Source organism: Amblyomma maculatum, chromosome 2, assembly GCF_055883805.1.
Source record: "Amblyomma maculatum isolate TAMU_Amacu chromosome 2, ASM5588380v1, whole genome shotgun sequence".
NCBI lineage: Eukaryota > Metazoa > Arthropoda > Arachnida > Ixodida > Ixodidae > Amblyomma > Amblyomma maculatum.
Window position 1 is genome coordinate 190,769,019 of NC_139345.1, and position 24,020 is coordinate 190,793,038.

General features: G+C 44.8%; 1 pseudogene across 1 annotated transcript in view; it reads left to right on the top strand.

Annotated features, from left to right (window-relative positions):
* Nucleotides 1-24,020, top strand: part of LOC146200765 (phosphatidylcholine translocator ABCB4-like) — a 144,247-nt pseudogene that overhangs the window by 96,973 nt on the left and 23,254 nt on the right. Inside the window, exons 12-14 of the transcript XR_014704681.1 lie at nt 4,898-5,068; nt 7,568-7,732; nt 9,029-9,154. The product of XR_014704681.1 is annotated as a phosphatidylcholine translocator ABCB4-like (transcript). The remainder of the gene's footprint in view (nt 1-4,897; nt 5,069-7,567; nt 7,733-9,028; nt 9,155-24,020) is intronic.

The following is a 24,020-nucleotide window of genomic DNA, read 5'->3' on the forward strand; positions in this document are numbered from 1 at the left end:
TGGGTTCACAATAAGGGAAAGGCGCAGTATTGTCGCACGTGTTTCTGTGGACATCTTAACCGCGTCATAAGGGAAGGAAGGAAGGTGGGAGTGAAAGTGAAGAGAGAAAGGAGTGTCGTAGTGGGAGGCTCCGGAAGAATTACGACCACCTGGTGATCTTCAACGTGCACTGACATTGCACAAAACAAGGACTCCTCTTCGTTTCGCCTCCATAGAAACGCAGCCGCCGGCGGTAGGAATTGAACCCGGGTACTTTGGCACAGTGGTCGGGCATTAGGTATTCCGTTAGTTTGTTTTTGCGAATTTTAGTGTTAAAGCATAAATATATTGGTGACGCAGTTTTTGTGTTATAGTATAACATATTAACACGGATTTTTAAGTGCTTAGTAAACACGTACACAGGAGACAGAACGTGCAGAAGGTATTCCTCACTTTCCCTGGATGAGCGAATGAAGAAACAATAGCCGAGCAATGTTTTTTTTCTTATACGCAGAGGTTTAACTTCGTCGGAAGTCATTAAGGGGTGACGTGAATCAATTTGCTTCAATTTCTTGTGCACAAAGCACACAGCCCTGTCTTTGTGCATATATTATTTTGGTTCTATCGTTTTTTTTTTTTTTTTTTGTACAGCTTCCGCACAACAGCCACATACTAAGCTTGGACCCGGTATGGAGTTATTGGCTAAGAATGTAAAATGACTGGGCGCGGTTCTGGGATTGTCTTTCAAAAATGCAGATGAAGGTTATACATTATGATCACCCAGTTAAGGCGCGATTTTTTAAAACGCCTAAAGATTTGTATATTTTCACTTTTTTTTAGAGTAACTGAAGTGGGAACGTATTTTTCTTCCTGGTCACGAGAAAGAGCGGGTCATATTAGGATAAAAGACTATTCCTGATCTGCTACGATATGCCACAATTTTGCTCAAAGCTTTATTCAGCCATATTTTGAACCCATGGAACATATTCGTTTGTAAGCATGCAGTCGTCAACAATTAAACAAATGTCAACATTTCTATTCGTGGAACGCACAACAGCATTTACATGAGCCGAAAACGGGAGCGAATCCAGTACACTTCTTTTAAGCACACTAGATGTCACTGAAAGTAGCGCGGAAGAAACACCACCACCACCATCACCATCATAATCATCATCAGCCTGACTATACCCACTGCAGGGCGAAGACCTTTCCCATATTCCTCCACTTAACCCGGTTCTGTGCTAGCTGCATCCAGTTGACCCCTGCGAACTTCTTAACATCATCCGCCCACCTAACTTTCTGCCGCCCCCTGCTACGCTTTCCTTCCCTCGGAATCCAGTTTGTTATCCTAAGCGACCATCGGTTATCCTCTCTTCGCACTACATGTCCTGCCCATTCCCATTTCTTCTTCTTAATTTCCACTAGAATGTCGGTAACCTGAGTTATTTCTCTGACCCACTCTGCACGCTTCATATCTCTTAATGTTACCCCTACCACGTTTCGTTTCATAGCCCTCTGGGTTGTCCTCAATTTAAGTAAAACTCTCTTGGTTAGCCTCCACGTTTCAGCCCCATAGGTGAGTACAGGTAAGATGCAACTGTTATATACTTTCCTCTTTAGCGATACCGGTAAGCTGCTAGTTATAATCTGTGAGTTCTCGCCAAATGCGCTCCATCCCAATCTTATTGTTATTTCCTTTTCATGGTCCGGATCTGCGGTTACTACCTGTCCTAAGTAGACATATTCGAATACTACTTCCAGTACTTCGCTACCTAATGTAAACTGCTGTTCCTTTCCCCTGAGTTGCTTAGCAAGCAATATTCTCCATCTACCCTTATCCCTAACTACTCCCATTCCAAGTCTCTGAATGCTTCCTCTAAGCAAGCTGTGAATAGTACTGGGAGATTGTGTCTCCTTGCCTAACACCTTTCCTTATGGGAATTTTGTTAGTTTCTTTATGCAGCACTATGGTTGCTGTGCAGCCAGTTTTCATTCCGTACTGACACTTTCAAATATTCATACTTCCCTCGTGCCATACGCGAATGGAACACCTTACACACATCCATTGTTAATAATTCATCATTAAATGCTTTTAGTACACGTGTGAAACATAAGCTACTTACATCTGACTAATTACTGTGTTCTTATGTCATTACGAATTTTTCTCCTTCCGTTTGTGTTTCACTTGTATTATTTGTCCGCGAAAATCTTGTCATACGCTCCTCAGTCTGTCTTATTGCTATAGTATAATTTGTTATGCATTATTTTGGTATCATATTCTTTCATGTACTTGATTAATTGCCATTACTATATTTTGTACCTCTGTATTTTTATGCCCTTCCTGTTACGATCCCTGATGGGATTAACAGTATCGAATAAATAAATAAATAAATAAATAAATAAATAAATAAATAAATAAATAAATAAATAAATAAATAAATAAATAAATAAATAAATAAATAAATAAATAAATAAATAAATATCTTCCAGCACTTTCACGTACGGCTCGTCTACCCCCTGATTTCGCAGTGCCTGCATCACCGCCGAGGTTTCAACTGAGTCAAATGCTTTTTCGTAACCAATGAATGCTATGTATAAGGGCTGGTGATATTCCGAGCATTTTTCTATCACCTGATTCATGGTATGGATATGATCAATAGTATAGTACCGTTTCCGAAAACCTGCTTGATCCTTTGCTTGATTGCAGTCTAAGGTTGTTTTGATTCTACTCGTGATTACCTTAGTAAATACCTTATACGTAAGAAACAGTAAGCTGATTGGTCGGCAATTTTTAAGGTCCTTACAGTCCTCTTTCTTATGAAGTAGGATAATGTTTGCATTCTTCCATGGTTCCGGTACCGTCGATGACACCAGGCACTGCTTATACAGGGTGGCCAGCTTTTCTAACATGATATCCCCCCCCCCCCCCCGTCCTTCAGCAAATCTGTAGTTATCTGATCCTCTCCAGCTGATTTCCCTTTTTTCATAGTTTCTAACCATCAGTGTTAAATAATTGAGTTAGATTTTGCAGGTAAGGAGCAATCCAGTTTATCAAGATTAAAGAGATACCTAATAATTTGAGTTTTATAAGATGTTTCTTATGAGGAACTATATAAAATGCTTGCTGGTTTAAAATAAATAGGTCCAGTTGTACTGATTCATCGTACATGACGCTAACGTTATGAACAGCTTGTACCAGCAGCGTGACAGTAGACAATTAACCTTTTTCTGAAGCCGCATTTGAATGGAAAAAAGTATCCGTCAGAGTTCGTGGTTGTCGACAATGAATTCAATTAGTTTACAACTACTCCTCGAATAAATCGCAAGGTGACTTTTTAAGCACATGTCCCCATATTACTTGTAAGGGCACAACTCTGGCTGTTAACCAGTCAGGGGTAAATGTTAGTATGACAAAGATAAACGAAAATTTATTTGCTTTTGTTTACAACGAGTATAATACTTGGCACAAGGGCGCAAGAGGCGTTTAGTGTGCCGCCTGGATAATATCAGTTGTTTTGACATCTAACCGTAGTAAATATTCAACGACGCCTTCTTAGGATAAAATAATTGATTGTTTAGGCTGAAAATCAAAAATATATTAAGTGGCACTTTGTTCAGAATGCACGGAAACATATATGTCCAGCCTCAGGGGTTTGCAGCAAAAATTAATGGGCACCATCAGCGTCCAGGGGTCCTCTTCGCATATCGCTTCACAGATATGAAGCCTGTTCTTTTTCTCTCTTTCTGAAATTTACTTTGATTACCAGAAGCCACACAAAATCTTCCTCGAACGAAGGCAAATGCAATCGCATAGATGTAGCGTGTCAAACACTCTACCCAAGGAAGGAAGGAAGGAAAAATGTTTATTTCAAATATGTGTACATATTTGAGGGGGAGGGCAAAAGGCATGTAAGCCTGACGAGGTCCATCCCCCTTGGTGCACCTGGCGCAGCAACACAGCGTAATATGTGCAACAGTAATAGAACATGTGAAATGAACACACATGAATTACAAAGGCAAATTACCACAGGCACATCAAAGATATGTTGACTGAAGTTTAAAAGACACTTTCAACATTCATAAGACCCGTTTTCATCAGTATAAGTTTATGAGGGTTCTGCGCAAAGTATCTCAGCTACTTTTTTCCTGAATAAGCGCTCGTTTCTGCACTTATTAATGATATCTTTTATTTATTTACTAGAATTAAGAAGAGCTGTTGTCTGGTACAATGTAGCTTGAGAGCCATAATTTGTTCTTATTCTGGGTGGATGATGGTTTCGATTTCCAGGTGATTGCATAATAATATTTCTGTTATGAGTAATTTACTTTGCATTTTACATGCCCTTGGTTTTACGACATTGTCACAAGGTATGTGATTTTAATTATGTTCAAATTGTAGCTAATACTCTTTATACCACTCAGGGATTTTCGACAAAACAACGATACTGTCGCCTTACAGAGCCCGGCCTTAACATACAAAGCTCTGCTTTAACTAAAACATATGAACTTGGTTGCAGTAACGTAAATTCAAGGGTCCTGGCACGCTGATATCACCCTTTCATATGAAGGGAGATGCCCGAGCTGAGAGCTCTTCTAAACGAATGTCCAATCAGTGCGCGGTCATGTCAGCTGCCGCCTGCTAGCGCCGTGCTCGTGAGTTTACGCTTACAGCGAAGGCGGCAACGACGCCGACGCTACATTTTCTAGTAAACGGGGCCTTTAAAGCTCCCGTGTTAAACGCGGTTTTCAGTATGTAATTTAGAACTAAATCTCGAGTTTCTATTGGCTGGAATTGGTTTTACGCTGCTCGGAATTGAAGCCCTGCTCCAAATTCTCAAACATGTCGAAAGCCACGAGAGCTTCAAGCAGATACTCTTCCAGACGGAGACAAGAAGAGGCCGTTTGCTGGTGCTTTCAGAAATACGACACGGTGGTCGGTCCTCGGGGCCACCCGCTGAGCCAGAGCGAGACGCAGAGGCTGGCCATCGCCCGCGCGGTGGTGCGCGACCCGCGCATCTTCCTGTTCGACGACCACCCAGCCATGCCCGGCGCTGAGACTGACCTGTCCCTGCAGGCCGCTCTTGATAAGGTGGGTGAAATCAATGCCATAGCCTCTCCTGCACTCTTCGGAGCATACGGTCTGCTTCTGCTACTTGTTCAGTACCGAGTTGTTGGATAGAGAGAGGCCCGTGGCCCGCCTTTAGCTGCCCCGCATTCATGAAGGCTTTGCGAAAACATGATGCAAATGAGCTATATGTGAAATGCTAGACGTTATTTCTATTGGCAGCACAGTAAAGGTAGTCTTCCTTATATAAAGTCATAAAATCCCAGAATGAAGGGTGTTACGCAGGAAGGCACGATCTCTCAACTGATAATCATACCGTTTGCTTCAGGAATTGTTTGGGAAAGGAATTTTCGGAAAGGGAGACTGGGAAGAGTCAGTTGCGAGTTTGCTGTTCACTGGTGACATTGCCTCATTGCTCAGGGGATGATACGCAAATGATAATGACCTAAGCAGGCAGAGCAAACCAGTGGGTCTAAACACTCGGAACGCAGAAAATCAGAGTTATGTTAAATGTCTTAGAAGGGAACGGAGAGAGAGAGAGAGAGAGAGAGAGAGAGAGAAATAACATTTATTGCACCCGTCAAAAGGTTGATGAGGACCCGAGGCGAAGCTCTATCCCAACCATGTCCTCCCCCTCAGCCGTCGACCTGGATCCCTTGGATCTTAGCAGCGGCCAGGGCAAGACGGATGACTTCTCGTTGCCCTTTTTCGTCCTGCTTGAGAAGTAGTGCCTCCCAGGACTCATCTGTTCAGTCAGGTTCTCCAAATCTAGGACACGTCCATATCATACGGATCATGTCCGCTATGCCATCGCAACGTTTGCACCTGGGGCTAAAAATTTCCGGGTGCCATTTGCTGTAAAGCTGGGGGTTCGGGAATACTCCAGTCTGTAGCTTACGCCACATAACCTCCTCGCTTTTGGTGAGTTGCTTGCACGCTTTTGGTAGTACTGATCTGCCTAACTTGTAATGATTTAGGATGTCTTAGTAGGTGTTAAGGTCATCGTCGAACTGCAGGGGCTCCTCATCACGCAAGGGGTACGGGGTTGCGCATAAGTCGTCACTGGGATCCCGGAATGTAGCTAATCCTCGGGCCAGTACGTGCACTTTCTTGTTCCCCCTCAACCCCTGGTGCGCCGGTGTCCAAATGAGCGCGACCTGCTCTGCCGGTGGTGAACCACTGGCCAACACTCTTGCTGCTATGGCCGAAATGCGGCCCGCGTCAAAGTTTCTAATCGCTGATTTCGAGTCTGTAACTATAATTTTAACCTGTTGTTGTGTTAGAGCTAGCGCGATGGCCACCTCTTCTGCCTCCGTTGTGGTCGAATTTCGGGTGCTGCAGCAAACTACCAAGCCCCCGTCTTCTCTAGTTGCTACTGAAACACGTCCCCTACTGTTCGCGCATTGTGCGGCATCTGTATATAAGACGTCCTGTCTTCCCTCAAAACGGGCTTGCAGCCCTGTTGCTCTATCACTCCTCCGGCTCTCATGGTAAACGGGGTGCATGTTTTTGGGGAGTGACACAACAGTGAATTATCTCGAAAAAAAATCTGGAGTACATTTGTCAAGCACTCTCAAATCTTTAATGACAGTTTACCATTATCCCTGAAGATAATTGTGAATAACATCTGCATGTTTACGGTACCCGGCTGTGGGGCAGAAAACTTAGGGCTAAACAAAAGATTTTTGTTTAAATTAAAGACAACGCAGAGAGCTATGAGCGAAAAACAGTAGTTGCAACATTGTAGACAGGAAGCGCGCAGGGTAGGTCAGGGCAGAAATGCGAGTTAATGGGCTGGTAATGTGTTGCGAATACAAGATAACTGGTGGTTGCTGAAGGTGACAAGGCAAACGTGGGCAGCAGTAAGATAGGTACGCATCCCTATAGTGTGTTTGGAACGTGCGCAGCCGTCACGGAACCGGTTTATTTAGACGTTATGGGAGGTGTGTTTTCTGTGCTGTGGGTGTACTAATGCTAGTGACGATACATGCTAGCATTAGTAGATGTTAGTACCCAGACGTGGGTACTTATCGGCGCAACAAGAACTTAGAACGACACTGCCGCCTCAGAAAAACATTACGTTACGAAACTTTCACCGCAGCAGAAAGGGATGTGGTACGCGGATAAAATATTACATCACCTCTGTGCTCAAAGGCAAATGTCATCGTCACACTCCATCATATCCTTAGTACGCCCACAATGAAAAAAAAAGAAAATTTTCTCAACAAGAGTTAGTGGCTCAAGAAAGCGTACACTCACCAAGTACTAAGAAAAAATTGTTTAAAACATGACGTTTCGGGACGCCCTTCAGCGACACACCTAAAAATAGGCATGAAGGCCTGTTTCACAAAGGAGATAAAAAGGGAAATGTTTAAATAACGCGCCTAATGCAAAGGGGCTTTGCGTTGAGTTTTGCTGTTTTGTTTACGTCTCAACCCTTGCTCCTTCCCTCTGCGTGCCTGTGCTCTCTTCCCCTGAGGTTTGGTAGCCCGCCCCCATGAATGTTTTTCATGCTTTTTCCAGGCCCGCGAGGGGCGCACAGCGCTGATCGTGGGCCAGCGCCTGTCGACGATCTGATGCGCCGACCGCGTGGTTGTTATGCGTGCCGGCCGCGTGGTGGACATGGGCAGCCACAACGAGCTCATCAAAAGGGGCTCCGCCCCATACCTGGACCTCATCACCACGCAGGTACACATTGCTCCACTCCTATCATTGAATGGGCTCGAATGGACAGCTGCCATCCCGTTTGCGACAAGTAGATTGTGCACACTGAGCTGAGCTCGTGAAAAGTAGTCACATTTCGACTGATTTTTATCGAGTTCTTAATAGCATACATTTACCGTTAAATATGGCTGGGACGCAGCGGAAGCTCATAGTCGATCGATAAAACCTAGGGTGTTTTAAGCCTCCTCTTTATAGTGCGCTTTAATACACCGAGAGCTGCTTTTGCAGTGTACATTCTATCATAATTGAAAGTGGATCCGCTTGTTCAATTCAGCTAGGCAGGCCACATGACATGATCGGAAACTGCGTAAAATTGAAATTCGTATATTAAAAATTGATTCTGTGCTTTGTTCTGCTAGGCCATTTGTTTTTCTCGACAGAAACGTTAATTAATTTCTGACAAATTTGGAATTTCGCCACCCGCCTCGGATCCCTATCGTCAACTCCAAAACGAACGCTGTGATCACCGCCGCCGATGGAGAATAGGAAGGTTGCCTGACATTCGTGCGCAAAAAACCTTGTTGGTCCTCAGCGCAGTTATCTTTAGAAATCAGTCGCCTATGGCGACACCCACATTTCATTTGTAATGGGTTAACACTAAACGCCCGTTATCGCAAAACGTCTCTGGCTTTAGAGTTTGCCTCTGAAGCCTCCACCTTGAAGGGGCTCTCCGGATACAGAAAGCGGCGAAATGATAAAATAAGTTAAAAGACAGGTCGTCTGACAGCTGAAGCTGTCCTAAGACGCAAATGACACCCGGACACTATTGCTGACGGATACACTGGGGCACACATCCCACTCATCCTCTCTACTTTTCCCTTCGAGCTAACTATATCTGCTTTGGATGAACTAAGTAATATATAGAACCTTAATTTCTTCTCCATCTTCTTTTAATATGGGAAAATATACATGTGAGTTTCCTATGTGTTCGTGGTATCCTATCTGCGCTGCCCTATTGAGAACTGGCCTGAGTAGATGATGTTGACTATTCCTGGCCTGGAATCGGTCTTCATTTGAAAATGCAGATACGTCACACAGTGGTAGCACGATAGAACGCAGAAATATTGTTTCATCTGCCGAATCTTTGGGAACAAATCAACTCAGAAAAAAACGTGCCGATTCATGAAATCAATATCTTGGAGACCTTTCTCAGGTCTCACGCAGTGACAATCCACACTCTAGCAGAAGTAGCCTCCGTTATGGCATTCTGCTCTGGTACTCATCCGGCGCTGGTCTTGCGTTGGTCCTCCTTTCCTGCAGATCAACCCACAGAAGGATGCGAGCATGACGCCACCTCGTCAGCGGCTGATGATGCGCCGGACACATGCACTGCCGATTACGGCACTCAAGCCGCACACGTTTCCAAGGGTCTTCCAGCAGGGTGACGTACGTATGAGCCATATTCGATGCCCCCGCTATCGGGTCAAATTCGTACTTTCCCGCCAAAAATTAACTGAGAGCGGAATGTTTTTGTGGTGAATGACAAAACGTAGGAGAGGTGAAAGCTATAGGCTCTGGCAAGAGGCATAAAGTACGTCAAAACTAAAGATCCCAGGGAGCATACTTCTAAGCTGTTAGACGGCCTTTTGCAGCTCCGTGGATGTCATGCAGCTATCTGAAGAGAAAACGGAAGTTCGTGGCGCCTTCCATGAATTTCGTACGCAGGCGGTTCTTATTGAGCCTTTAGAATAGCCGAGAAAAAAGCTCTCTGGGCTCTACAGTTCGCGACAGAGGCTTTACCGTAAAACAGATTAATTTCAGCTCTGCGTTAAATGCGTACTGTTAAAAGCCAACATATACTTGAAGGCTGTTATAGAGAGTACACCATATTCTGCCAGTTGAAATTTGAGTGACCTTAAAGATCGGAACGATAAGACCAAAAGGACGATGAAACGGCTGCGAATACTACTGATAAATACTTTTGAGCACCCTACCTAAGTAGAACTGCTTGGAACGAAGCCAGATATTTACTTCTTTTACAGCGAAGCTGGGTACCTCTGTCGTTCAAGGCATTTTTCATGTCGTTGTCATAAGCAAAAAACGCCAGGCTAAAAACTGAATGTGAACAGCGTATTGCCTATGAAATTATGCATACCGCATGCAGCTCAGTACTCGTTTCCAATAAGAAAAACCGCAAAAAAAGCATCAAAACCACGTGACGGATAAGGCGCGTGAGGGTGAGAACACCGTCCGACGCGTTTTGGTGAAGATTAGGCCTGCAGCGGCTTCGAAAGGGCTTGACGTCATTCGAAGCCCTCGTGTGAAGTGCAAACCTCAAAATGTAGGATAACGACGCCTGCAAACAATCCGAAGCATGTTCCTTCTCCTCGCGTGATTCTCCCGTTAAGAATTACGGTTGCGCAAGCTACTTTGAGTGGAAAAGTACCCAACAGCACACAAATCACGCAGTGACGTCACCGCGTTTTGATATATAACAGGGAGGCCGGTCTAGCAACTCACTCAGTTCATTTCGGGCTACCATGGGTAGATCATGGAAAGTAAACACCCCAGAAGAACAGCGTGAATAGAATGTTAGACGAAAAGAAAAAAACTGTGTGGCGTCGCAACGGGTAATTGGGTGTCCTTTTACAGCTTCACTAACCACCTACACACTCTATTGGAGCCACAAGGTTTTTATCTTTTCTTTTTTTTCAATTTCGCGGACAACTAGGGCGGCGCGCTATGGGATTTTTGGATTCCTTTAGACAGCTCACGTTAAGGTTATGATAATGTCATGGTGAGTGACAGGCCATTAGAGAATGCCACATGCTACATCCACGAACCCGCCGGGGTGGTGCAGTGGTTACGGCGCTCGATTACTGCGCCCAAGGACGTCGGATCAAATCCCGGCCTCGGCGGCCGCTTTTCGGTGGAGGCGAAAAGCAAGGCGCCCGTGTGCTGTGCGATGTCAGTGCACGTTAAAGAACCCCAGGTGGTGGAAATTTCCGGAGTCCTCCACTACGGTGTCTCTCATAGCCTGAGTAGCTTTGGGACTCTATACCCCACAAAACAACCAACATCCACGACGGCAATGACTTCACAGAAACATTTCTGGTGGCTGCGAAAATTGTTTGCTCCTGTGCTACGTGAAACCCTGAACAGGGTGACGCCAGTTCTCGTCGTTAACTGTGAAAGGAACTATGTGGGGTGTCTGCGGGCTTAATGTGCGCGTCAGCGCCCGAGTGCGAAAAGCTCAAGAGCTGGCCCATTTCATCATCGTTTTCTTTATTTTTTATTCAATGATACCATGCATAGCCCGAGGGCGCTACAGCAGGGGGTTACAGAGTAGAAAAAAAACACATCTTCATTTATGGAGCACGCTTGATGACCTGAAAGCCTATTCCATTCACTGATGCATCGAACAAAAAAGGAACTGGCATACATGTTAGTTCTGGCACTGTTTTGTTGTGGTATATTTGGTACAAGAGTTTAAGTTGTAATTTCCTTCTTCGGGAGGAGATGGTTTCCCATCCTAATTCATTTTTCATGACGGTGCTGCTATCAATTCTCTAGTACCGACACAGGACAAACCTTGCTGTTCTATTTTGGATGTTTTCAATTCTCGTATATATTGTTCAGTGTTGTTTACCAATGGTCCCAACGGCTCAAGTGTATTCGAGCAGTGGTAGAAAGTACGTTAAGTAGGCTATTGATTTGAAACAAGGTGGCACGTCCTTCAGATTTCGCTGTACAAAGTTTAAGGTCCTGGCGGCCTTAGCAACTGCGGTATTCACATGTGTATTCCATGAACAGTCGGCTGTAAGTGTCACACCTAAGTATTTGTGCGCCACTCTTAGTGTCACTATAATACCGTTCATGTTATACTCTGAGGCTAACTTATTTGTTTTTATGTGCAAACGTAACATGAACACATTTTTTAGTGTTCACTTCATTTTTAATTTAGAACACCATTCAAGAAAACATAAGTCACTTTGTAACTGGGCAATGTCGTCTTGATTTATAATTTGTCTATATAAAACAGCCATCGGCAAACGACCGTATACTAGAATTGATTCCGGAACAAATGTCATGCACTTATAATTCAGATGATGTCTCAAAGGCAACAAATAAAATAGGCGTAGTCTATTGTTCCGTCTGATGCCGCTTTTGTACATCCTTCGAGTACCAGCTGACAGAGCAGCAAATTCCTACTGGTTCCGTTCAGTCGTTGCAGCACCGATCATTTTAGCGGCTTATTTATTTATGCTTAAAAAATACTGAAGATTTTCATTCAGAACCAAACAGGAAGGGAAGAAATATACAATCGTCATTCAATATGAAGGCCGGCAACATCGTGAAAGCAAAAGAACAAAGTAAATTGTATATATGTAAATATTCTGAAATATGTCATGAAGAAGCTTACCAAAGTGAGCTTACAATGTCGCTCGTATATGCGGTGCGTTCCATTCGTCAATCGGTTTTGGCAAAAAAAAAAAAAAATTTAAAATCGTTAGAATGCGCGAATATGGTGTTAAGGCGTGATCGCGGTGACGATTAGCTTTCCGTGTTTGTGGAAACCGTACATAGAGGGCGGAAAAAATGCCTAGTTTTCCATGAATTGGTGGAGGAAGTAGAGGCCACTGGTCCTGCGAGAGGTTATATTTTGCTTCTTATAATAAACCTTGCCAATATTTTCTGCATTTTTCCTGATTCTCTCATGACATATGTTTGTATGGTGGTTACAAATGATGGCGGTATATTCGAGTTATTTACTAAAAACTGAATTGTAAGCTAATAATTTCCAGTTGCTAGGTTTACCCCTTAGTCTATGGCGATCAAAACCAACTTTACGTAAAGATAATAACTTACTGTGATCTATGTGGTCTTGTATTTAGTTGCGAGCTTAACGAAATCCCAAGATGTTTGTAACTTGGTACTTATTTAACTGAAATGGAAATATGCAATAGTTGAAGGGAAACAGATTGGTATTTTTTGTTGCTAGCCTGAGCGATTTTTTTGAGGTATTTATTTGTATGCCCCATTTTTCACACCAGAAAACAGCACTAAGCCGAGCATTGTCAAAATATTCGGGGTCGGACATGATCATCGGCACAGAAATTTTGACAGTAGGATTAATAGTGGAAACTAAATCATTTACGTAAGTTAAGATAAATAGGGGACCAAGCACACTTCCCTACGTGACTGAAGAGGTTACGGGTAGTCATTGGAATAACAAGAACCATAAATCTTTAGACTCTGTCCTGTATGTAATCAAGTTGAAGTCCAAGAAATGACTGGGAGTAGTATACCGATGAGTTTCAATTTTAAAAGAACTCGTCATGTGGAGCCTATAGGTAAGGCTTTGGCGAAATCAGCAAAAGAAATATCAGTTTGTCAAAATTTGTCTAAAGCTGCATTGACATAATGAATGGTTACTATATTTGGGTAGTGGTAGAGAATTCACTCCTTAATACGTCTTTAGCAGAGTTTAAGGCATTATTACTGTTTAATATTAAAATTATAAGATTGGCATAATGTGTTAAATAAACTTGCAACAGGAGGAGGTAACAGAGTCTATTACCGTTCTCGTAAATAAAAACGAGTTTTGTTTTGAGCCAGCGAGGTGACAAAGAGCAGAAAGAAAAATAAACATTCAATAGCTGCAGAACGGTACAAATGTTTTTGCATATAGCGCTAAAAAAGTAAATTAGGAATGCCATCTGCTGAAGGCGGAACTCTGCGGACAAAATTCAGTGTTCCTTGAAAGTATTGCATAAAAGTGAGACACCAGAGCCCAAAAATGTCTCACATTCTCCGCAGATTTTGGTAATCAAATAGAACGTGCATAAAGAAGTCTAGCCTGGATCGGAAAACAAAAGCACTAAATTTCAGCAGCGAACGCCGCGAGTTTACCGTAGCCGTTCGTGAGCGCTGCCGGCGACTCCACTAGGGACGTGCGCTACTCCCTGGTCGTCTCTATATATAGACCTCCTTCACTCCAGCTATGTCACGAAGATGCCGTGGCGCTGTCGTCATGAGTGACTTTCGCGTGGTAGGCAAAACAGCATTCCAGTAGTTTTTGCCTACCGCGATTGCGGAGTGGTTTGCTGCTGTCTGAAATACAGCAGCACCATGGCCAACTAGTTGTGTCACCGTAAATGTGCCAAAAGGAGCAGAAAGGGAAATTTAGTAACCTTTCACAGGTTTCTTGGCGGTCAAGGTTGCCGTCAACAGTTGGCCACCGCGGTGAAGAGCTAAGGCTGGATACCGATGCCGGCTCCGGATATGCAGCAAACACTTCGTCACGGATAAACTAGAGCTTATTCACTTTTACGCCAGAGCTTCATAGCTGCTCAAAGGCCAGTATATTGTAATGCGTAATCTTGTTTCTTTCTTGGAGCTTGCATAGGTAAGTTCTCCTATGTAAACAATTCCTCAAAAACGTTTCTTTTTTCACTTTAGTTAATTGTACGTATGAATCGTGAGCTGCTGCGCGAGTGATCAGCGTTGAACTCCTTCGTGGTTATGCTGCATGGCTAGCCTTCGCCGTGTTCCTCTCAAATTATTTTAATCTATTCCGTGATGAATATTGCCACTGTGCATTGACAGCCACGGATTTGCTCGATTGGAGCTGACGTTTTTTTTTTTTTTTTTTTTTACACCTAGCGGTTTTAGTTGTATTCACAGCGGATAATTGTGTATAAGAGTTGCGGGGATCAGCATCACTGAGCGACTTATGGGCTGGTGATTCAGACTCTCTGAGGATCTTTACATCAGCTATATGCGTACTGCGTGACACACTGTGGCGTTCTGACTTCATCCTGAACGTGGGCATTGTGTCCAGGTCTGAAGTGGGTCATCGTAGCTACAGAGCCGCAGCGACGGCTGCAGCTTGTAATTATAATGCAAGCTAAAAGCGTGAATACCCGTGATGAAATTGCGAACGTTAACGCCGACAGTCGCCCATGAACACAGCATATACAACAGGCGCGCAGCGTGGCGATTTCAACAAATAACGCACGAATAAGCACATCCGTGTGGTGCCGAGGCACCACACTGTTGCCACTCTGGCTACTGTTGCCATGCTGCTTACTTATAAAAGCAGCTCGAAACTAGCGAGGAGCTTAGTGCTTACCAACAAAGCTAATTTGCTGCTCGGTGTGAAGAATAATCCGAGAATACAATATTATGTTTCGAGCAGATTATTTAGTACATAGTTTGCGCGCACTGTTTATGAGCAAGCAATATAATCACCGTCAACTTACTCGACTGAAAGCACTTACAAGCACCCAAAGCTTTGAAATTCGCGTTCCTCGGTTGATTTGATGGACGAAAACAGCATATAGATAACAACTTTGCTCATTTTCCCTGGAGGGCAGCAACGCTTCCCTTGCGCGCATTGAACCTACTCTCTTTCTGGTACGGCGTGCGGCAACGGGCGCTGCATGCCATGTACAGCCTTCCGCACATGAACTTGACAGAATGCGGGTCGAGTCGATTATTCCAGTGAAAGAGCGAGTTTTTAATGGGACACGCATGACTGCTGTTTTGCTCTCTTCCTCTGCGTTGTGCCCTTTCCCTCTAAAGGGGGATTCGACATGAGTTTTGTTGGGTTCGTGTAAACCCCCTGAGCACATGGTTATTTCGTCTGCCAAAAAGGCGCCTGCACTTCGCAATCACACGATAAGCTTGGTCACAGTGTCGCTCCCGTGCGTTTTGCCTACCGTGGAATCGCAGACGACTGCAGCGCCACCTCAATCCCCTTGTTTGTTTGTAAACATGAAGGTGGTCTATACTATAGTTTGTTTCGCACCGAAGCCATAGCGGACGGCGCTTTGAAATTAGCTCGCACAGTAGCTGATAATTACACACGCACCGCGTTATTGTCAATCCTATTACTTTATAATAAAATAAATATGTGATTGACATTACCGACGCCGTGGTAGCGTGGCTGGCCGGGTGAGTCAAGCCGCAGTGACGGCAGCTGCTATACAGGCTGTGAAAAACCTTGCTTATATCGCCATTTCTAGCAGCTACTCGGTGTGGGTCAGCGGTCCCCAAGAGGGATTAATTTTCAACATAATTAATACGAAAGCATTAGTAGGCTATGCTGGTGCTGGAAGTGTCCACAAAATGTGTTTCCGGATCTTGGTCCCCCCTTGACATCATCATCATCAAGTGACCTCATCAGGCAATGACCGGACGAGACTTGTAAGCCGCCGAGTACACCGACACCGTGCTTACATAGAGGGCGCTCGCGACGCCGCAGCTGACTGGGGGTGAAAAGTAGGCATATCGCCTATAGCAATACATTGAAGCGAAAGTTTTCAATGCAGTTTTCTGATTTAACAGAGTACCTATGATGTCGTTTTCAAGTGATAGCTTCACTGCGCGAGATAAAGCCAAGGTCACCGTGTGCTTCGAGGTTAAACAGCTTTGAGGTCAAGTTGGAACTTAAGCCACAACCACTCTGGGCATCTATGTCCCCAGCAAAGTTCAACGCCTAAATGAAAATCAAGGTCAAAGTTCACCTGACGTGGGAAGTACTGCATAGTGAAGCACATGATCACTAACGACAATCTCAAGTATATATAGAGGCGCGCGGCGCATCTGAGCCGGAGCTATCACCTTACATGATACGTCCCGATAAACACCCGCCAATTTTGGTTTGGTAAAGAGCAACTATGAATATTTTATATTCACTGCGAAAACATGAAGTGCCACTTCAGAGTTGCAGTAGATTTAAAACACCGCGTAACGTATTGGGGTGCGCGTTAGGAGGGGACCGATAGAGACAACTTACAGCTAGGTATGTTTGGCGTTTCGAAGAGCACTTTATGAGATGGCCGGTCGTCAAACATTTGCGAGAGTTTTGAAGCAATTTGTGACAATTTATCCTACGTGATTTCGGTGGCAATCTATTTTTAAACACCGCTGAAATGTGTTGTGAAGCTGTACATACTGCCGCCTGGCTTCTTTGGCGCTTCTCCAAATCCCGCAAGCTTCTCTTGTAGCCAGATGTGCTGCCATAAGCAATGAACTTGTCTACTAATAACGGTAGTTCAAGGTGTGCAGCCTAGGAAAAATACATCAAGAAAACCTTTCTCAAACGTCATGCCAAGGCAACGAAATAAAACAGCCCATTGGAACAGAAGACTTACAGACGACGCTCTGTTTGAGCTCGCACTGCACCAGCGTCCGCGCACCCGACTTCTGTAAGCAGACGTTGTATTTTGGTCGTCTGCTACGGCGCGTGGCTCATTTATCGTGTGTTGTGAGAATTGTTTCCAGCTGAAAAGTTCGTGTCATATGAGCGGTAGCATTTAACGTCAAAAACAAAAACTGCAGAACCAACGCATTCACATACAGAATAATTACACAGGACGACACTTGTAAACGCGCCCTTTCCGTTGGTTTTCCTCGGGTGCCATGCACGAACTAGCCCAACAAGCGAAAATACAAGGCAGGCTTTAAGAGTGAATGTAGCCTGCGCGGCAGCATGTCAGAAAGCACGAGAAGCTATCGCGATTGCGAGAATCAGAATGCAGAAGCTACTTTTTCTTGGGTATTCTTATTTATTTTATTTATTTCGGTACCCTCAGGGCCCGAGGGCATTACAGAGGGGAGTGGGGTACAGTAAAAGAAAAAAAAAGGAAAAGAACAGCAATCAGAAATAAAACAAATTTGAACAGTAGTATGGTTGAAACACATAAGCAAGTTACAGCAAAATAAGAATACAAATTATTAGCTATTGACATAGACGTATGAGCGAATTGTATAAGCACACAAAATATACCACGTGAGCAAAACAAACAATTTTACTAGCAGGCAAGAAACAAAGTTGCTGAAATATACCATCATACACGTAATCAGCAGCACGATTCGGGGGGAAAAAGATAGAAAGTTTGTAAAAACAGCAGATGAACTAAAAACAATAAACAAATGGCAGTGTGGGAGAATTCAATATTTTATGTTAACATCAGATTAGCTAAACAAGATTTAAACGCTGCATGGTCGCTCACTTCAACAACCGATGGGGGAAGGCGATTCCATTGTGCCGATGTGCTGGGGATGAATGAGTTGTAGAAGTGATTTGTTTGGCACGAAGGAATACCAACCTTATGACGGTGATCGATCCGTGCAGACATGTAGCAAGGAGGCGTAATGAATTTTCTCTTAAGGATGGGGTTATTATAGTAGATCTTATGAAATAGACAAAGACGGAATATATTTCTACGTTGAGACAGTAGTGGCAGTGATAAGCTTGATTTCATAGCAGTGACACTAGAATTACGATGATAGTTAGAGAGAATGAAACGGGCCGCACGGTTCTGAATAGATTCGAGTTCATAGATTAGTGTCTCTTGATAAGGGTCCCAGATGGATGAAGCATACTCCAGTTTACTACGAACCAACGATTTGTAAAGGAGCAATTTTATGTTGGTCTTTAAAACGCACATTTATCGAGACGCTTTAAAAATTTAATGCCTTCAAAATGACGTAGCATACTTTGTCACACTTCTTCAGAACGCTCTGCTTCTGCCTTCTTTTCATCCCCTAATCGGCCCAACTTGGCGACAGCAGCTCCACCGCATCTTGCTTACCTAGCGATCGGTGTTGGTCTATAAGGAGTGCCGTATTGTCAAGTCATGAGACATTGGTTATTTTACGTGAACATGTGGAGCTATGTAATTGATTAGTCATACCAGGCATGTATCACGTGACAAAACGTATTCAGTCATCACAATTTGTAGCATTAGCAATATACGATATTCTCAAATGCAGCTTAGTGTGTTGAGCGCCATTGCTCTGCGATGATCGCTTCAATTCGTTCATTGCGACCAAGGTGGCATTTTTGCGCGTAACAGAGAATGGTGGCAGCCAATGTGTTAACAGCGAACCCCTATTTGCGGTAACCGCAGCTGTGTTCATAACGATGGTTAAGAAAACCTTGCGAGAGCACTGCAGAATCTGCAGTGGAGAAATGCGAAGGCCTGAGTGTTGCGGCTGCACACGGTACATCGCGCCTTCCTTGTATTGCCTTTGCTAGCAAAGCCTGGGCTAGTGCCGGACAGTTATATCGCTCGTCGTCAGGGCCCCTACGTTGCCGGGGAGACGGCAGAGATGCTAGACAAAGGAAAGTATTTCGCGGAATCTCGCAACAGATCTCGCGCATGCAAGAATTTCGCCATGAGCGAAGAAAGCCTATAGCGTTAATAACCAATGACAGGCCATTATAGTGCTCGATGCCCATTCCTGGGGTACGTGCCACCAGGCCCACTCCTTAGACAAGAAGGTAGAAAAATTAGGCAAAGGTTTAGCCCTGCTAAACATATGTTACTAACGCGAAAGTGGTGGTGCGTTTTACTCGAGCCGCCTCTCTTTGTCCCCGTGCGGCAGCCTCTCGCGAGCTACGTTCACTGCATGATCGGATTCAGCCTGTAGTCTTCGCAGGGGGGGGGGGGGGGGGGGGGGTTCCGATCTGGCGAGTTGCATGTAGTCTCCCCGCCAATTGAGTGGGCCAATGTGGTTACGGCTGCCAGGCGTTGCTCAGTCGCAACAGTTAGCGGTCAGTATGGGTGCAGCTGGGGCCCATACGAAGGATTGACAAATCCCCTAGGAGTTGGTAGTGTGCTCCCTTAGCACTAGCTGTGAGCCTGCAATGACCCCCGTCTGACCGTTGCCGGCGCCGTGGCCCACCCAAATTGGGTCTGGACGGGGCTAACGTAATCATGTAAAACAGAGAAGATCGATGTCCGCGTCGGTAGTGCAGGTCAAGGGAACGCCCAGCCTGCTGCCAGGGGACGGCGGGGCTGCTTCGAAGTACGCGAAGAACCACATCTCGCTGGCTCTGGATGCTGGATCTAAATTTGCCTTCGTTGCAAAGAGGCATTAACTGCAGCCGCAAACGAGTTGATCTCCGTTGCCGAAGAGAACGGGTCCTCGCTGAGGCCTGGCGGCTGGGGCAAACCAAGCCTGGGTTCTGGTGAACTCGCCTTTAGGCTCGAAAGAGAGAAGTCGGTGGGCAAAGCAGCCAAATGAGAAGTTTGTAAAACTGAAGCTTAGGAACAGTTGGTGGCATACAGGTGTGGAAGCGTCTAGTACGGAAAGGTACTGAGGCACTGAGTACCACTTCGAAAGGGTGCAGAGAGGTAGTAGGAGCAAGAAAGAGTGTTAAAGCACCTAGTACTGCTCCGAACGCGGCCGGCACAAGTAGGAGGGCGGGAACGGCGTGGTAGCACCGACCTCCGAAGCTGTTAGTAGCTCGGCAAACAACTCGCCATGTGTATCATACCCAGGAGGGGGTACATCCTCTGTAGGATATCACCTTCGGCGCTAACAGCGGACATAAACAGCAAGGATGAGACTTCAGGATTGTTCAATCTGGATGATTTACCATCCCATGTACTATGTTGGGCGAAAACCAGAGAAGGGTATCCATCAGTGTGCGTCAGAGCTCCAACAAGTAATTTAGTTTGGGCTATTTTGTTTATAGCAGATGTTGATTCTGAGGACGACGCGAAAGGCACGAAGACAAAGAAGGTACGCGAAAACAACAAGACAGGCGCCAACTTTCCACTGAGGTTTATTCGCGCAAACTCTTGCATTTTTATGAAGCTCCGAAACCGTATCATAATGGCCTATCACGTAGTCATCCACATGTAGCGTTCAGATAACAGGCCCTACTGGTCACAGGCCAGATAAAATTCATCGCAGTACAGCACGCCAGTCAAAAAATAGGATTTCAACACAGCACAGCATGCCAGCCAGGTTCTTCGAACGTCGTACATCATCTTGACTCTTTGCCTCCCCTGGAATACAATGGCTTCTCCATCGACATTGAAGATTTATATTATTCCGTTCCTCATCAAAGACTCCTAAGTACGGTCAGCGACAAGACAATGGACACAGGGGCTGTTCAGTTTCAAAATTCCGCTGAAATGAGTAGCGACAGTTTTTAGCCTTGCTGAAATTCTACTTGAACTCGACCGTCATTTCGTTTGTAGGGGGTTTCTTTATTCAAAAAAGGGGTGTTTGTTTTGGGTCTTCTGTAGCACCTGTTCTTTATGACAGTTTCTTGTCAGCTGTTGGAAATCAAATCGAAAGCCGACTGAATGACCCGAATGTTGCTTCCATTTTTAGATATGGTGATGGGTTTTTGATTATTCTGAGGGGGGTACTTCAACCTAATTTAGAAGAGGCTGTAACTAGGACGCTATCCGTTTTCTCCAATCACAGCCAGGGCCTCACCTTTACATGGGGAATACTAGTTAACGACGAAATGCAGTTCATAGACTTAATGCTTATGTTTAGGAATGATCATATCTGCTGGGCGTACAATCCCAGATCTAAGAAAGTATTGTTGCCATTTGACAGTTCCCACTTAAAGCTCGTCAAAAGAGCTATAACTGCGAATTCCCTTCAGAGCGCTTTAGGAACATCATATCATCACATGACGTCTGAGTTTTGGCACCCAAGTTCAGAGGCTGAAAGAAGCAGGTTACCTCCCCCCGCCCCCCCCCCCCCCCCCTTAGTTTGGCTGTTTCCGAATTGTTGCTTCAGGAGGTGAAGCGACTTCATGTTGAGAAAAATCTGGAAGTAAGAAGGAATCCTGTGCCGGTCATTCCTTACATCCATAAAATATCCCATTTTATCAAAAACGTTGCAAGTAAATTTCATGTTCAAGTTACGTTTTCTGCATCGTCAAAACTTTCTAAACTTTGCTCCATGAACAAGTCACAGACACGACCGGTTTGCGCTATCAACCATCAAAAGAAGTTCCCTAAATGTTAATCACGAGTTGTGTACCAGATTCCTTTGAGCTGTTGTTCGGACTACATAAGGCATACCGGTAGGTCGTTTAATGAGCGTGTTAGTGAACACTTGAGGAACGTGCGCAATCAATATGAAAGCTTCCTACCAGACCATTATTGCAAAGCCTGCTGAGGGTATCTTTCGGTACTAGACAAGACGATTTTTTTTGAAGCCCGGTAAAGATAAAGTAGAGCGAGAAATAGTAGAGGCTTATTTGATCAAGAAAGCAGGAAGTTTGTGCGTTAGCAGGCCGTCCATATCAATCAGCGAAGCTGAGGCGGCTTTTCTTGAAGGATTCCTGCAGTTTTTATACTCGAGGTTTTCTTGTTTCATTATTCTTGATAAGAGTTTTCGGTTCTTACCTCTTTTGAAGTTTCTCGTTTTACGTTGACGCAGATATGTTTCTCTCACATTTGCATTTTTATCCGAGTTTCTGTTGGTCATTTTGCTTTATTTGTCACCTTTTAAGCTTTCATGTGCATCATTTTTTTAGAGTTGACACCTGTTTTCGTTATTGTAGGCGATAAAAAAAAAAAAAAAAACTCGCACCGTGTTAGTCCTGGGCACGACCGCATCTCTGTCATGCGGCTGAATTTAAGCTCCTGATTGGATTTTGGTGTGTACTTTTGTGCGATTGATATTCTTGGGTCAAGTTGCTTTTAAGGCTGGCATGCTCTACAGCGTTGAATTCCTATTTTTTGACTGGCGTGCTGTACTACGACGATGCTGTACTACGAGCGCCTGTTATCTGAACGCTATATGTGGATGACTATGTGACGGGCCATTGTGATACTGCTTGGGTGCTTCATAAAAATGCAAGGGTTTGAGCGGATAAACCTAAGGTAAAAGTTTGCGCCTTTCCGGTTGTTTTCGTATTCCTTCTTTGTTTTCGTCCCTTTCGCGCCGTCTTCAGGATTAACATCAAAACTTCAACCTCTGACCACTTGCCTGGTACTATAGAGAAATAATGAAAAGTGTTCACGATGGCGAAATCCACCTCTCTAGTTGATCTTGAGTAGGGTCGAGCTAGGGAACCGTGGCTTGAGAGACTGCGAATCTCAAAAGCGGCCTTAGGTTAGAGGCCTGTCTCAGGGTCGGAAGTCCGGCAAGCGACTTGCGGTGGCGGAATGAGCTTGGAGGCCGAGGGCTGCCCATTCAGCTAAAGCGAATGCTCGCCATTTAGAGAGACCCGAAAGGGAGCTCGACTCAATCAGAAGGATCACTTGGCAACTCTTAAGCTGTCCCCATAACCCATTCTTTTCCCAGGTTCAACTCCCCGGCTGTAGAACTCCCCAATTTATTTTAATAACTTCTATTCAGAAAACATTTTGTCCGAATCGACCTCTTTGTTTATATCTGAAATTGGCACATCTTTCTCTACCCACGATACAGTAGTAGTGGGCTTCAAACTATTTCAATGTCGTGTTCTGTGGACTTCAATGTCCACATAAGACGACATTGAATGTCGGTCTATAGACTTCAAACTATTTGTGTCGGTTTCGCAACCCCTGAGACGCAGGCAGTTCGCGAGTCATCTCGCCTAGATTATCCACGACGACTGCCTCCGTTTAATAGTCTACAGCTGCTGCGATCTGTTGGAACCAGCTAAGAACACATAACTGGCACTTAAAGTTCTCGGTGCGTTCCCGGGTTTCGGCACCAACAGATGTGGTGGAATCAAAGAGCACAATCAGCCGTCTCACCTATGCCACTTATGGAAGCATCTGCCCGAGCCCATGCGCTAGCGCGCTAGCTCCGGCCAAGGCGAGTCATTAAGCAGCGGAATTACCAGTTAGAGAGCAAGCACCACGGCTCCAGAGTGGCAAAGGTAGATGGCGTAGCTGCGGTTGATTGTGGTCATGGTTGTCACGTGTCTAGGCAGAGGCAAACGCGCGGAAACGACGGCAGCTACCAATACGCTTTCTCGGTTCAAGGTCAAACACGCGCATGCGATGGCTGCGGTGGTTAAACATTTATTAACCATTAAATGGTTGCAGGAAAGTGATTGAGTTAGTGCCTTATTGGCACTTTCCCTCACAATACTAGGCGGAGCTACCGTTCCGGGACCCTGTTCAAGCAACGCCTCCCACGTCCTTTGAAAAAAGGCCTTTTGGGCCTTGAAGTCTTGACAGCCGAGCTGGGCCACCTGAAAGTCCTCTTTGGTTGGGTTCGGGTTGGCGGAAATGATTGGTTTGATTTGCTCGCCCAGACCACGTGGAAGTTGTGAGCCACCCGCCCACAGTACTGGCACGCGCCATCAAATGATATGCCAGTATAGCGTTGGTGATACTTTCGATTAGGCGCTCTATAGCCTGATCCAGACCCTTACAAGGCGCGCACAGCGAAGAAGCTATGGAGGGGACTAATAAAATCTTTCGCTTTTAAAAGGCAATGACTGATGATTATGCGGAAGCATATTCCATGCTCACGAACACGGGCACGCAGTGGAAGTCTGCAACTAGGTGGCATCCGATGAGTACTCGTTAACGGTACTCTG